We start from the raw sequence: 13229 nt of genomic DNA, 5'->3' as shown, positions 1-13229 counted from the left end.
GATTACAGAGATAGGGAGGGGGAGACTATGGAGGAATTTGAAAATAAGGATGAGTATTTTTAAATCGAGGCATTGCTAATGTAGGTCAGCGAGCACAGGAGTGATGGGTGAGAGGGACTTGGTGCGAGTTAGGACACGGGCAGCTGAGTTTTGGATCACCTCTAGTTTACATAGGGTAGAATGTGGGAGGACAGCCAGGAGTGTGTTGTAATTGTCAAATCTGGAGGTAACAAAGGCATGGATGAGGGCTTCAGCAGCAGATGAGCTGAGGCAAGGGCCGAGATGGGCAAGGAAATAGGCAGTCTTCGTTATGCTGCGGATCTGTGGTCGAAAGCTCATTTCAGGGTCAAATATGATACCAAGGTTGTGAACGGTCTGATTCAACCTCAGACAGGAGTTGGGGAGAAGGATGGAGTCAGTGTCCAGGGAACGGAGTTGGTGGTGGGGACCGAAAAGAATAGCTCCCAATATTCAATTGGAGAAAATTTCTGCTCATCCAGAACTGGATATCTGACAAGTAGTCTTAACAATTTAGAGATCGTGGAGGGGTCAAGAGAAGTGGTAGTGAGGTAGAGCTGGGTGTCATCATCGAATGAGATATTAAACCGAGGCCCCGTCTGCCCCCTCAGGTGGACGTAAAAGATCCCATGGCATGATTTTGAAGATAGCCACAGGAGTTATTCCCGATGTGCTGGCTAATATTTTTCCCTCAATCAACATAACAAAAACAGATTATCTGGTCATTATCACATCGCTGTTTGTGGGAGCTTGCTGTGCATCATTGGCTGCTGCATTTCCTACATTACAACAGTGATTACACTTCAAAAGTACTTCACTGGCTGTAAAGCGCTTCGAGATGTCCGGTGGTCGTGAAAGGCTATATAAATGCAAGTCTTTCTTTCATGTGGAAACTGATGCTGTTTTTCCAGATGATGTTGCCAAGGGACAACATGTAGATGACAAATAGGAGGGGGCCATGGATAGATCCTTGGGGGACACCAGAGGTAACGATGCGGGGACAGGAAGAGAAGCTGTTGCAGGTGATTCTCTGGCTACGATTAGATAGATAATATGGGACCAGGTAAGTGCAGTCCCACCCAGCGGGATGACAATGGAGAGGCGTTGGACAAGGATAGAGTGGTCAACTGTGTCAAAGGCTGCAGACAAGTCAAAAAAAGACGAGGAGGGCTAGTTTGCTTTTGTCCCAGTCACAAAAGATGTCATTTGTGACTTTGAGAGCCGTTTCGATACTGTGGCAGGCGCAGAAACCTGACTGGAGGGATTCAAACATGGAATTGCGGGAAAGGAAAGAACGGCACGGATTTGGAAGGCAACAACGCGTTCAAGGACTTGAGAGGAAAGGGAGGTTGGAGATGGGGCGGTAGTTTGCAAGGATAGAGGGTTTTTTTGAGGAGAGGGGTGATGGCGGCAGATTTGAGGGGAACAGTACCTGAGGAGAGTGAACCGTTAACAATATCAGCTAACATGGGAACCAGAAAAGGAAATTGGGTGGTCAGCAGTTTGTTGGGAATAGGGTCAAGGGAGCAGGAAGTGGGTCTCATGGACAGGATGAGCTCAGAAAGGTCATGAGGAAAGATTGGAAAGAAACTGGAGAAAGATGTGAGGTCAGGGCAGGGGTCTTAGAGGAAGTTTGGCCTGGTGGGCTTAGGGGAAAGAAGGGCAGAGGCAGCCTAATGGGTGGACTCAATCTTAGAGACTGAAGTCCATGAGCTCCTTACACTCATTGTCGCACTATTTTGAAGAAGAGCAGGTGAGTTATCATCGATGTCCTGACCAATATGTATCCCTCAATCAACATCACAAACAGATGATCTGGTCATTATCACATTGCTATTTGTGGGAGCTTGCTGTGCGCAAATTGGCTGTCACGTTTCCTACATTAGAACAGTGACTACACTTCAAAAAGTACTTCATTGGCTGTAAAGCGCCTTGGGATGTCCAGTGGTCATGAAAGACATTATATAAATGCAAGTCTTTCAAATAAGTTAGCAAATCTGGTCATTAGTTGCTGAAAAGTTTCTAGAACATAAGAAATAGGAACAGGAGTAGGCCATACTGCTCCTCGAGCCAGCTCTGCCATTCAGTAAGATCATGGCTGATTTAGAAACATAGAAAATAGGTGCAGGAGTAGGCCATTCGGCCCTTCGGAGCATGCACCGCCATTCAATAAGATCATGGCTGATCATTTCTTCAGTACTCCTTTCCTGCTTTCTCTCCATACCCCTTGATCCCCTTAACCGTAAGGGCCATATCTAACTCCCTCTTGAATATATCCAACTAACTAGCCTCAACAACTCTCTGCGGCAGGGAATTCCACAGTCAACAACTCTCTGAGTGAAGAAGTTTCTCCTCATCAGTCCTAAATGGCCTACCCCTTATCCTAAGACTATGTCCCCTGGTTCTGGACTTCCCCAACATCGAGAACATTCTTCCCGCATCTAACCTGTCCAGTCCCGTCAGAATCTTATATGTTTCTATGAGATCCCCTCTCATCCTTCTAAACGCCAGTGAATAAAGGCCCAGTTGATCAAGTCTCTCCTCATATGACAGCCCAGCCATATGAGGAATCAGTGTGGTGAACCTTCGCTGAACTCCCTCAATAGCAAGAACGTCCTTCCTCAGATTAGGAGACCAAAACTGAACACAATATTCCTGGTGAGGCCTCACTAAGGCCCTGTACAACTGCAGTAAGACCTCCCTGCTCCTATACTCAAATCCCCTAGCTATGAAGGCCAACATACCATTTGCCTTCTTTACCGCCTGCTGTACCTGCGTGCCCACTTTCAGTGACTGATGTACCATGATACCCAGGTCTCGTTGCACCTCCCCTTTTTCTCATCTGCCACCATTCAGATAATATTCTGCCTTCATGTTTTTGCCCCAAAATGGATAACCTCACATTTATCCACATTATACTGCATCTGCCATGTATTTGTCCATTTACCTAATCTGTCCAAGTCACCCTGCAGCATCTTAGCGTCCTCCTCACAGCTCACACCACCACCCAGTTTAGTGTTATCCACAAACTTGGAGATATTACACTCTATTCCTTCATGCGAATCGTTAATGTATATTGTAAAGAGCTGGGGTCCCAGCACTGAGCCCTGCGGCACCCCACTAGTAACTGCCTGCCATTCTGAAAAGGACCCGTTTATCCCGACTCTCTGCTTCCTGTCTGCCAACCAGTTCTCTATCCACGTCAGTACATTACCCCCAATACCATGCGCTTTGATTTTGTGCACCAATCTCTTGTGCGGGACCTTGTCAAAAGCCTTTTGAAAGTCCAAATACACCACATCCACTGGTTCTCCCTTGTCCACTCTACTAGTTACATCCTCAAAAAATTCCAGAAGATTCGTCAAGCATGATTTCCCTTTCATAAATCCATGCTGACTCGGTCCGATCCTGTCACTGCTTTCCAAATAGGCTGCTATTTCAGCCTTAATGATTGATTCCAACATTTTCCCCACTACTGATGTCAGGCTAACCGGTCTATAATTACCCGCTTTCTCTCCCTCCTTTTTTAAAAAGTGGCGTTACATTAGCTACCCTCCAGTCCATAGGAACTGATCCAGAGTCGATAGATTGTTGGAAAATGATCACCAATGTATCCACTATTTCTAGGGCCATTTCCTTAAGTATTCTGGAATGCAGACTATCAGGACCCAGGGATTTATCGGCCTTTAATCTCATCAATTTCCCGCCTAATAAGGATATCTTTCAGTTCCTCATTCTCACTAGACCCACTGTCCCCTAGTACATTCGGAAGGTTATTTGTATCTTCCTTTGTGAAGACAGGTGCCTGCCATATTGGGACACTTCACGCCAAGCTCATACCACTGCTCACCTGCTGCAAACTGGTTCAGAGTTAAAATTGGGCCAATGCTTTCAAAACAGAAGTGCCAAAGAGCTAATTGCCTTCAGACAACAGTGTTTTGAAAAAGTATGAGGATTCTTCGAAGTGCCAACTCTATTCACCCCGCTTATTGCTGGCCACAAAAATGGCTTTAGAGTGAGTTAAATGACGCTTAGTATTCACTTGACATTCTCATTCCAGCTAAAGAGCAACAGTGCAAAATACACTGTACCAATCTCTTGGAATCATAATTCCAAGAATGTGCATTTTGTGGATGATTTGATCATGGACTCAGCTCCACTTCCCCGCCCGCTCCCCATAACCCCTTATCCTCCTATCATTTAAAAAACTGTCTATTTGTGTTTTAAATTTATTCAATGTCCCAGCTTTCACAGCTCTCTGAGGCAGCGAATTCCACAGATTTACAACCCTCTGAGAAGAAATTTCTCCTCGTCTCAGTTTTAAATGGGCGGCCCCTTATTCTAAGATCATTCCCTCTAGTTCTAAACGTCCGCATCACTGGAAACATCCTCTCTGCATCTACCTTGTCAAGATCCCTCATAATCTTATGTTTCGATAAGATCACCTCTCATTCTTCTAAATTCCAATGTGTATAGGCCCAACCTACTCGACCTTTCCTCATAGGTCAACCCTCTCATCTCCGGAATCAACCTAGTGAACCTTCTCTGAACTGCCTTTTGTAGATATGGAAACCAAAACTGCGCACACTATTCCAGGTGTGGCCTATATAGCAAGACTTCACTGCTTTTATACTTCATCCCCTTTGCAATAAAGGCCAGGATTCCATTGGCCTTCCTGATCACTTGCTGTACCTGCATACTATCCTTTTGTGTTTCATGCACAAGTCCCCCCAGGTCCCGCTGTACTGCAGCACTTTGCAATCTTTCTCCATTTAAATAATAACTTGCTCTTTGATTTTTTTTCTGCCGAAGTGCATGACCTCACACTTTCCAACATTATACTCCATCTGCAAAATTTTTTCCCACTCACTTAGCCTGTCTATGTCCTTTTGCAGATTTTTTGTGTCCTCCTCACACATTGCTTTTCCTCCCAACTTTGTACCATCAGGAAACTTGGCTATGTTATACTCAGTCCCTTCATCAAAGTCGTTAATTTAGATTGTAAATAGTTGGGGTCCCAGCACTGATTCCTGCAGCTGACCAGTTACTGGTTGCCAACCAGAGAATGAACCATTTATCCCGACTCTCTCTTTTCTGTTAGTTAGCCAATCCTCTATCCATGCTAATATATTACCTCCAACCCCGTGACCTTTTATCTTTTGCAGTGACCTTTTATGTGGCACCTTGTCAAATGCCTTCTGGAAGTCCAAATACACCACATCCATTGGTTCCCCTTTATCCACCCTGTTCATTACATCCTCAAAGAATTCCAGCAAATTTGTCAAACATGACTTCCCCTTCATAAATCCATGCTGACTCTGCCTGACTGAATTTTGCTTTTCCAAATGTCCTGCTGCGGCTTCTTTAATAATGGACTCCAACATTTTCCAAACCACAGATGTTAGGCTAACTGGTCTATCGTTTCCTGCTTTTTGTCTGCCTCCTTTTTTAAAATAGGGGTGTTACATTTGCAGTTTTCCAATCTGCTGGGACCTCCCCAGAATCCAGGGAATTTTGGTAAATTACAACCAATGCATCCACAATCCCTGCCGCTACTTCTCTTAAGACCTTAGGATGCAAGCCATCAGGTCCAGGGAATTTATCTGCCTTTAGTCCCATTATCTTACTGAGTACCACCTCCTTTGTGATTGTGTTAAGTTCCTCCCCTTGACTATCCACTGTTGGAATATTGTTAGTGTCTTCTACCGTAAAGACTGATACAAAATATTAATTCAGAGTTTCTGCCATCTCCATGTTCCCCATTACTAATTCCCCGGTCTCGTCCTCTAAGGGACCAACATTTACTTTAGCCACTCTTCCTTTTTATATACCTATAGAAACTCTTGCTATCTGTTTTTATATTTTGTGCTAGTTTACTTTCCTAGTCTATCTTCCCTTGCTTAATCATTTTTTTAGTCATTCTTTGCTGGCTTTTAAAAGCTTCCCAATCTTCCACCCTCCCACTAGTTTTGGCCACTTTGTATGCCCTTGTTTTTAATTGGATACCATCCTTTATTTCTTTAGTTAGCCTCGGATGGCTATCTTTTCTCTTACACCCTTTCCTCCTCACTGGAATATATTTTTCTTGAGAGTTGTGAAATATCTCCTTAAATGTATACCACTGTTCAGCAACCGCCCTACACTTTAATCTATTTTCCCAGTCCACTTTACCTAACTCAGCCCTCATACCTTCATAGTCTCCTTTTATTTAAGCTTAGTGCGCTGGTTAGAGATCCAACTTTCTCACCCTCCATTTGAATTTGAAATTCAATCACGCTATGATCACTCATTCCAAGGGGATCCTTTACTAGGAGATTGTTTATTAATCCTGTCTCATTATACAGGACCAGATCTAAGATAGCCTGCCCCCTGGTTGGTTCCGTTACATACTGCTCAAGGAACCTGCCCCTTATGCACTCTATGAACTCCTCCTCAAGGCTACCCTGACCAATTTGATTTATCCAATCAATATGGAGTTTAAAATCACCCATGATTATTGCTGTTCCCTTTTTATAAGCCCCCACTATTTCCTGGTTTATGCTCCAACCAACAGAGTTGCTACTGTTAAGGGGCCTATATACTACGCCCACCAGTGACTTTTTTCCCTTATTATTCCTTATCTCCACCCAAACTGTTTCAACATCCTGATCATTTGAGCCAATATCGTTTCTCACTATTGCAGTGATTCCATCCTTTATCAATAGAGCTACCCCACCTCCTTTTCCTTTCTGTCTGTCCTTCTCTTTCTGTTTCTCTCCCCACCCACCCCCCAAATCAGTCTCGCTTTCCCCTTGAGCATTAATTCCTTCTAAACTTGTTATCATTAAAAAAAAAAGCTTGTCATATAAGGTTTAAGGTCCATAAACAAGGGGCCAAATTTGAATAGGGCAAAATTTAGAAAGATTAGTGAGCTAGTTGAAGTGGCCCACAGGAATATAGATCAACAGTGGGATCTTTTTATAGGAGATTCCAAATGAGCAGAATAAACAAATACCATTTAGAAAAAGCTGACTGCTTCAAGTTGGAGGATGCATGGATAAACTGATTCGAAACAAAATGATATTGAAGAAGAGGTCATATGAGGCCTGTAGATATAGTCAAAATAAGAATACGAAGAAAAATAAGATTAAATGTAAGAGATAAAGGACGGGGAGTAGGATAAACTTTTTTAAACAGGGTTGTAATTTCGATGTAATTTGCAGAATCTAAATTGAACTGGCACATTAAAATAAAGTTCAGGTTGATTTCTGCTGTTTCCCATTATTCACGTACAACCTCAGGTCTAAAAGATGTAAATCCCATTAAATTATTAGAGAACATGGTGGAAATTTCTTGGGCTTTTGGTTGATGAATGTGTTGGTATTCCCAAGGCTTTTTAACAGTTGCCAGTCAATGTTGGAATTACATGCTACCTACCAAGATTATCTGCTTGTGCAAACATTTTTAACTATGCAAGACGTTACCAGTTGAATTTACTAAAGAAGTCCCATTTGGAACTTTCTTGGGACGTTTGCCTGTGTAAGAATCAATTAACGTTTTTCAAAATGCAGGATTCTGGATATCATAACTTCAACCATGTATAGCATTAACTACCAGTTAGCAAGATTTCTAACATCTAGGTCATTTTTTTCAGTCTGTCCGCAATACGGGTCTTCAAATAAAAGTCTTCGAAATTTGTAAAACGGCCATTATATAAACTATTCATCTCTTTAGAAGGGGGCTTGGTTTTTGCACTGTGCAAACTCTCAAACTTCATTTTGAGCCAAGCCTGAACTCCTTAACCTGAAAAGGTTAGTTTTATGGCAGGGACAACTAATGTCATCCATGGGTATTGAATCATCATCCCTAATCTGACATAATTCGGTACTCTAGTCTTAATTTGCTGGTATCTAATTTCCACCCAATTTAGGATTTCAAAATCCTGTATTTCTGCTCTCGTGTCATATTTGAAAGGTATATTTGAAAAGTAACCTTGTAAATACCAGTCACGCACACTAAGTGGTGAATGCATTTGAATTTCAAACATATGGCACCATGGAGTATTTGAATGTGGGCTCATAACCTTTACTTCCTAGTTGCAGAGGTTCTGATCTCACCTTTGCCACAACGGCAGGGCACTTGAGCAAAGTCCAGCCACTTGCCTGCAGGAAAGAGGAAATTACTTTGCCACTCTCGTACACCTAATGGTCAGATGATCAATAACATAGTTGAAGGCATGGGAACAGATTGTCTGTTCACCCTCTTGACTATAGTTAATACATGAGGGACGTTGAAGAGAATGGAGATGAATTGGAGGTAAAAAATGGTATGTACCATCAGAAAAATGGCAATCTCTGCTATAACAAAGAAGGGACTAAAGGCTGCCTTTAATTTATCGAGAGCATTCATTAGCAGACAGTGAATGTTTCACCGATACTATTTCTTCATTTATCAATTGGCAAATGCAACCTTTGACATTTGGAGCTCCGGCTGCTATAACAGTCTGCTACACAGTCACTTTTATTAACCCATGTACCATCAGCAACCATTACTACGAGGATTTGACAGATGGACGTGTAGTTTGGCACCATCTCTAGAGGCCTCCTCCTCTGGTGGAGTCAAATTACTGAAGACTGGAGGGCAACCTCCGGTTCTCTCCCTCTCCGTTTGTTGTGCGCTCTCTTCTGTAAAGAGGAAAAGATGAGAACTTTCAGAGTGATGGAATGAGTGTAAAGAATGGAACGGCTACATGTATAGAGGGTGACTATGAGGGAGTGAGGTGACATTTCCAAATGGCCTCCTTCTGTGGTGTTACTTGCTGTGATTGCATTAGGATGAGGGTGAGTGTCAGTGGTGGTTAGTCAGATGGGGATAAGTATGTACATAGACAGAGAGGGATGGGTGGACTTGCAAGGTGGGTTGGTGTGAGGAATGATGTGCAGGAGTAGGCTTGGCAAGGCAGTGATGGGGTTGGGGCGGCACTAGATCCACGTCCTCGTCAACACATCTCTGCTACTGACCTGTGCGGTTTCCAGCCATGCCCTTTTTGTCTCCGTGGGTGGTCGTTGTCATCGCTCGCCAGGGAAGAGGACCTCCCTGTGTGCTCTTACTGCCTGCAGCAGAACTTCCTGGGAGGTATTAGTGAATCCTGGCGCTGCCCTCTGTCTTGTCTCCATGACACACAGTTTTGTCAGTTTTATTCCAGTTAGTGAGACCTCTGGAAACCTCCTCCTGCACTGTTATTACATCAACCTTCAAATGAGATGTGTGCAAGGCTGCTTTAAATATCTGCGCTGAAAACTAGTCATCAATGATGTCATCAGACTCACTCCATTTAATTGGGCCGGGAAACTCGCATAACTATTTTAATTGGAACCATTGAGTTAAACGCGCTGTGTACAACGTCTGTTCAAATCTTCGGATTCGCAAACCCGCTACGGGGCCCGCACACACCCGACCAGACTCCAAGGTAAAGATTTCGCCATGATGTTGGACGTTTATCCAAGATTCCACTGCTCAGGTTACCTCTTAAGCTGCTGCATATAAATAAGAACCAGCCTTCTCAAAGCTTCTGGGGTTGGCTCTAATCACAAATCCATGTCGGGATTGAGGCATCTCCTGGAAGTTTGTCCTGGAGGAGAGGAGAGCACTGCAGCTCTTAAGGACTGCAGTTACCATCTAAAGTTAATATCACTTGGAGAACTGACCACTTAGGTGAGCAAATGGTAATGACAAGAAAGTACAACTTCCTGAGTGTTCAAACATAGGGGCAGGTTGGAAGAGGAATTTCTAGTTAACTGATGGAGCAGTGCAAGACCTCCAGCCCCTATTTAATGGATATCAAAGTGAAGTTGCTGCTGTATGAAGTGGGGGTGAGGATGATTGCACTGTTTTGGCACTCCAAGGCAGTCCAGCATGCCTGGCAGGAGGTGACAGGTAACATCAAAGCTGTCAACTAACCATAAGACTTGGAAGAAGGTATAGAAGAAGATGCCAGACTGTAGGGAAGCTGTTAATATTTAGCTGTCTAATAGTTGAAGAAAACAGATAAATGGCTTATGTATACACGCGACCAATTGGTACCTGTCTACTTACTACATATTTACTGCTGGCCATGGCAAGTCCTCAGGCAACCTTACAGCTCTTTCCTTGATCACCATGTAACCAGCAGGGCACCCATTACACTGGAATTTACAACTAAAAGCCTTGGAAAAATGACAAGCGCTTCCAAAAACAAATTGTAACAATGTACCTGCAGGGTCAGTTACTGACATCGGAGATGAGCTGCAGCATAGGCATATCTGTCACTACACATTCCCTCAATTTGCAATAGCTCACTATGATTTTCTGCTTGCAGGATAAGATAGTACATAATGCAGCTGCAGCAACACTCAAGCTTGACACCAGCCAGACATAGTTTTTCGCTTCATTGGAACCCCTGTTACAGGATTCGATATCCATATCCTCGCCACCAGCGTACTGTGTCTGCAGTAGTTGCGATCCTGAGGATGCACTGCAACAACTTGCCAATCGTACAGCACTTCCCAGGACTGCAGCCTCTGCCATTGTGAAGTACAAGAGCAACACCACATTGAGCACAAAATCACTTCTAAGTTGCGCACTATCCTGACGGAGAGATATATTACCATTCTTTCATTATTGCTAAGTCAAAATACTGTAATTCCCTGCCTAGTGGCCCACCACCCCCTTCTCGGGGCACCTGGGATGGGCACTAAATTCAACTTTTACAAATTCAGTTATGCCATGGATAACTTCTCGGGTTCAGTGGCATTAGGAACGTCCATAAATAGATTCCACATGCCTTCCATTCCAGAGTTGACTCACACCACCCAATATCTCTGAGACGAGGCCAGAATGAAACGTTACGCTGTTTCATTTCTCAAAAACCAAGTGAACATACCGAGCAACAGCTGTGATTGGACTCACTTGCTTTCAATCAGTATTAGTTGTCTTCGTGTAATAATACAAAATAATGAATGTGTTACACTTACGTCAGTTGCTTGACTTTAAATAAAAGCTTTGGATTATCTAACTGCTTCCTAATTGCCTAGGTCTTGAGTAAATACTGGTAGATGCAATTTTCTGTTTAAGGGTCTGAGTATGATTCTTTCTATACCTATTTAAAGCCCTGTGTTCACCACCAGAGAAGAGGGCCTATGCCAGACAACCCCTGAGTGCCCAGGACCACTGACTTAATAACATATTAGGTGCGAGATTTTCATCAATTAATGAGACAGGCTAACAAATTGCTTATTATTTTCGGTCTTTGGGGAAACAACTTCAATGCCTCATTCATTAGCATCTTAATCACCTTCTTGGTGCTTGTTTTTTTTTAAGAACTAGTTTGAATATAGCTTGTTTTAAAACCCCTGTGGTGTATTTGCAACCATACTCTGCACCATGCATTGTACCATGTAATTGCATGTAATAGCCAACAGATGGAGAAAGTCTGGGAGGCACACATTGCTGCACCTCGTGCTGCCTCCCTATATAAAACAGGCTACCACTACAGTGCTCACTTTTGGAGTTTACAATAAACCTAAAGGTCACAAGGTGATCGAGCTCCAGCATGGGCCACGTGTGATTTATTATGGTGATAAGCATACGCATCAACTGGCGACGAGAATAGGATCCTAACACGCAGCTATGGCCACCGTTGACTACATCGAGCGATATTGCGTCGGGGAAGACTGGGATGACTTCATTCACGGGCTGGATCAATGCTTTGTCACGAAAGACTTAGAGGGAGCCGCGAATGCCAGCAATCGCAGGGTCATCCTCCTCACAGCCTGCGGATCACGGACATACGCACTGAACAAGGTCCTACTGGCCCCGACGAAACCCACTGAGAAAAGTTACGTAGAACTGTGCAAGCTAGTTCGAAATCACCTAAAGCCAAAACACAGTGCGCTCATGACGAGGTACCGTTTCTACACCTACCGGCGCGGGATAGGCCAAGACATGGCAGCGTTCATCGCTGAGCTAAGGCGTCTTGCTGGGACATGCAAATTCGGGACAGTTCTTGAAGAAATGGTAAGAGACTTCTTTGTTTTGGGAATCGGGCATGAAGGGATTTTCTGCAAATTGCTAGCGGGGGAAGACTTGGACCTAGCCAAAGCCACCCTACTTGCTCAGGCATACATGGCCAGAGAGGAGGAAACAAAGCTACTCTACTCACAATTTTGGAATCGGATTCAAGTGAATTTATAATGGGGAACAAAGAAATGGCAGACCAATTGAACAAATACTTTGATTCTGTCTTCACGAAGGAAGACACAAATAACCTTCCGAAAGTACTAGGGGACCGAGGGTCTAGTGAGAAGGAGAAACTGAAGGATATCCTTATTAGGTGGGAAATTGTGTTGGGGAAATTGATGGGATTGAAGGCCAATAAATCTCCAGGGCCTGATAGTCTGCATCCCAGAGTACTTAAGGAAATGGCCCTAGAAATAGTGGATGCATTGGTGATCATTTTTCAACATTCCATGGATTCTGGATCAGTTCCTATGGACTGGAGGGTAGCTAATGTAACACCACTTTTTAAAAAGGGAGAAAGAGAAAGTGGGTAATTATAGACCGGTTAGCCTGACATCAGTTGGAATCAATTATTAAGGATGAAATCCTGCTGCAACTGTATAGGGTATTGGTGAGGCTGCACCTGGAGTACTGCGTGCAGTTTTGGTCACCTTACTTAAGGAAGGATATACTAGCTTTGGAGGGAGTACAGAGACTGATTCCGGAGATGAGGGGGTTACCTTATGATGATAGATTGAGTAGACTGGGTCTTTACTTGTTGGAGTTCAGAAGGATGAGGGGTGATCTTATACAAACATTTAAAATAATGAAAGGGATAGTCAAGATAGAGGCAGAGAGGTTGTTTCCACTGGTCGGGGAGACTAGAACTAGGGGGCACAGCCTCAAAATACGGGGGAGCAATTTAAAACCGAGTTGAGAAGGAATTTCTTCTCCCAGAGGGTTGTGAATCTGTGGAATTCTCTGCCCAAGGAAGCAGTTGAGGTTAGCTCATTGAATGTATTCAAATCACAGATAGATAGATTTTTAACCAATAAGGGAATTAAGGGTTACGGGGAGCGAGCGGGTAAGTGGAGCTGAGTCCACGGCCAGGTCAGCCATGATCTTGTTGAATGGCGGAGCAGGCTCGAGGGGCTAGATGGCCTACTCCTGTTCCTAATTCTTATGTTCTTAAGTAA

This window comes from Pristiophorus japonicus, chromosome 4, assembly GCF_044704955.1.
Source record: "Pristiophorus japonicus isolate sPriJap1 chromosome 4, sPriJap1.hap1, whole genome shotgun sequence".
Lineage (NCBI taxonomy): Eukaryota > Metazoa > Chordata > Chondrichthyes > Pristiophoridae > Pristiophorus > Pristiophorus japonicus.
The sequence above is the reverse complement of the archived record's forward strand: the minus strand, read 5'-3'. Positions refer to the sequence as shown.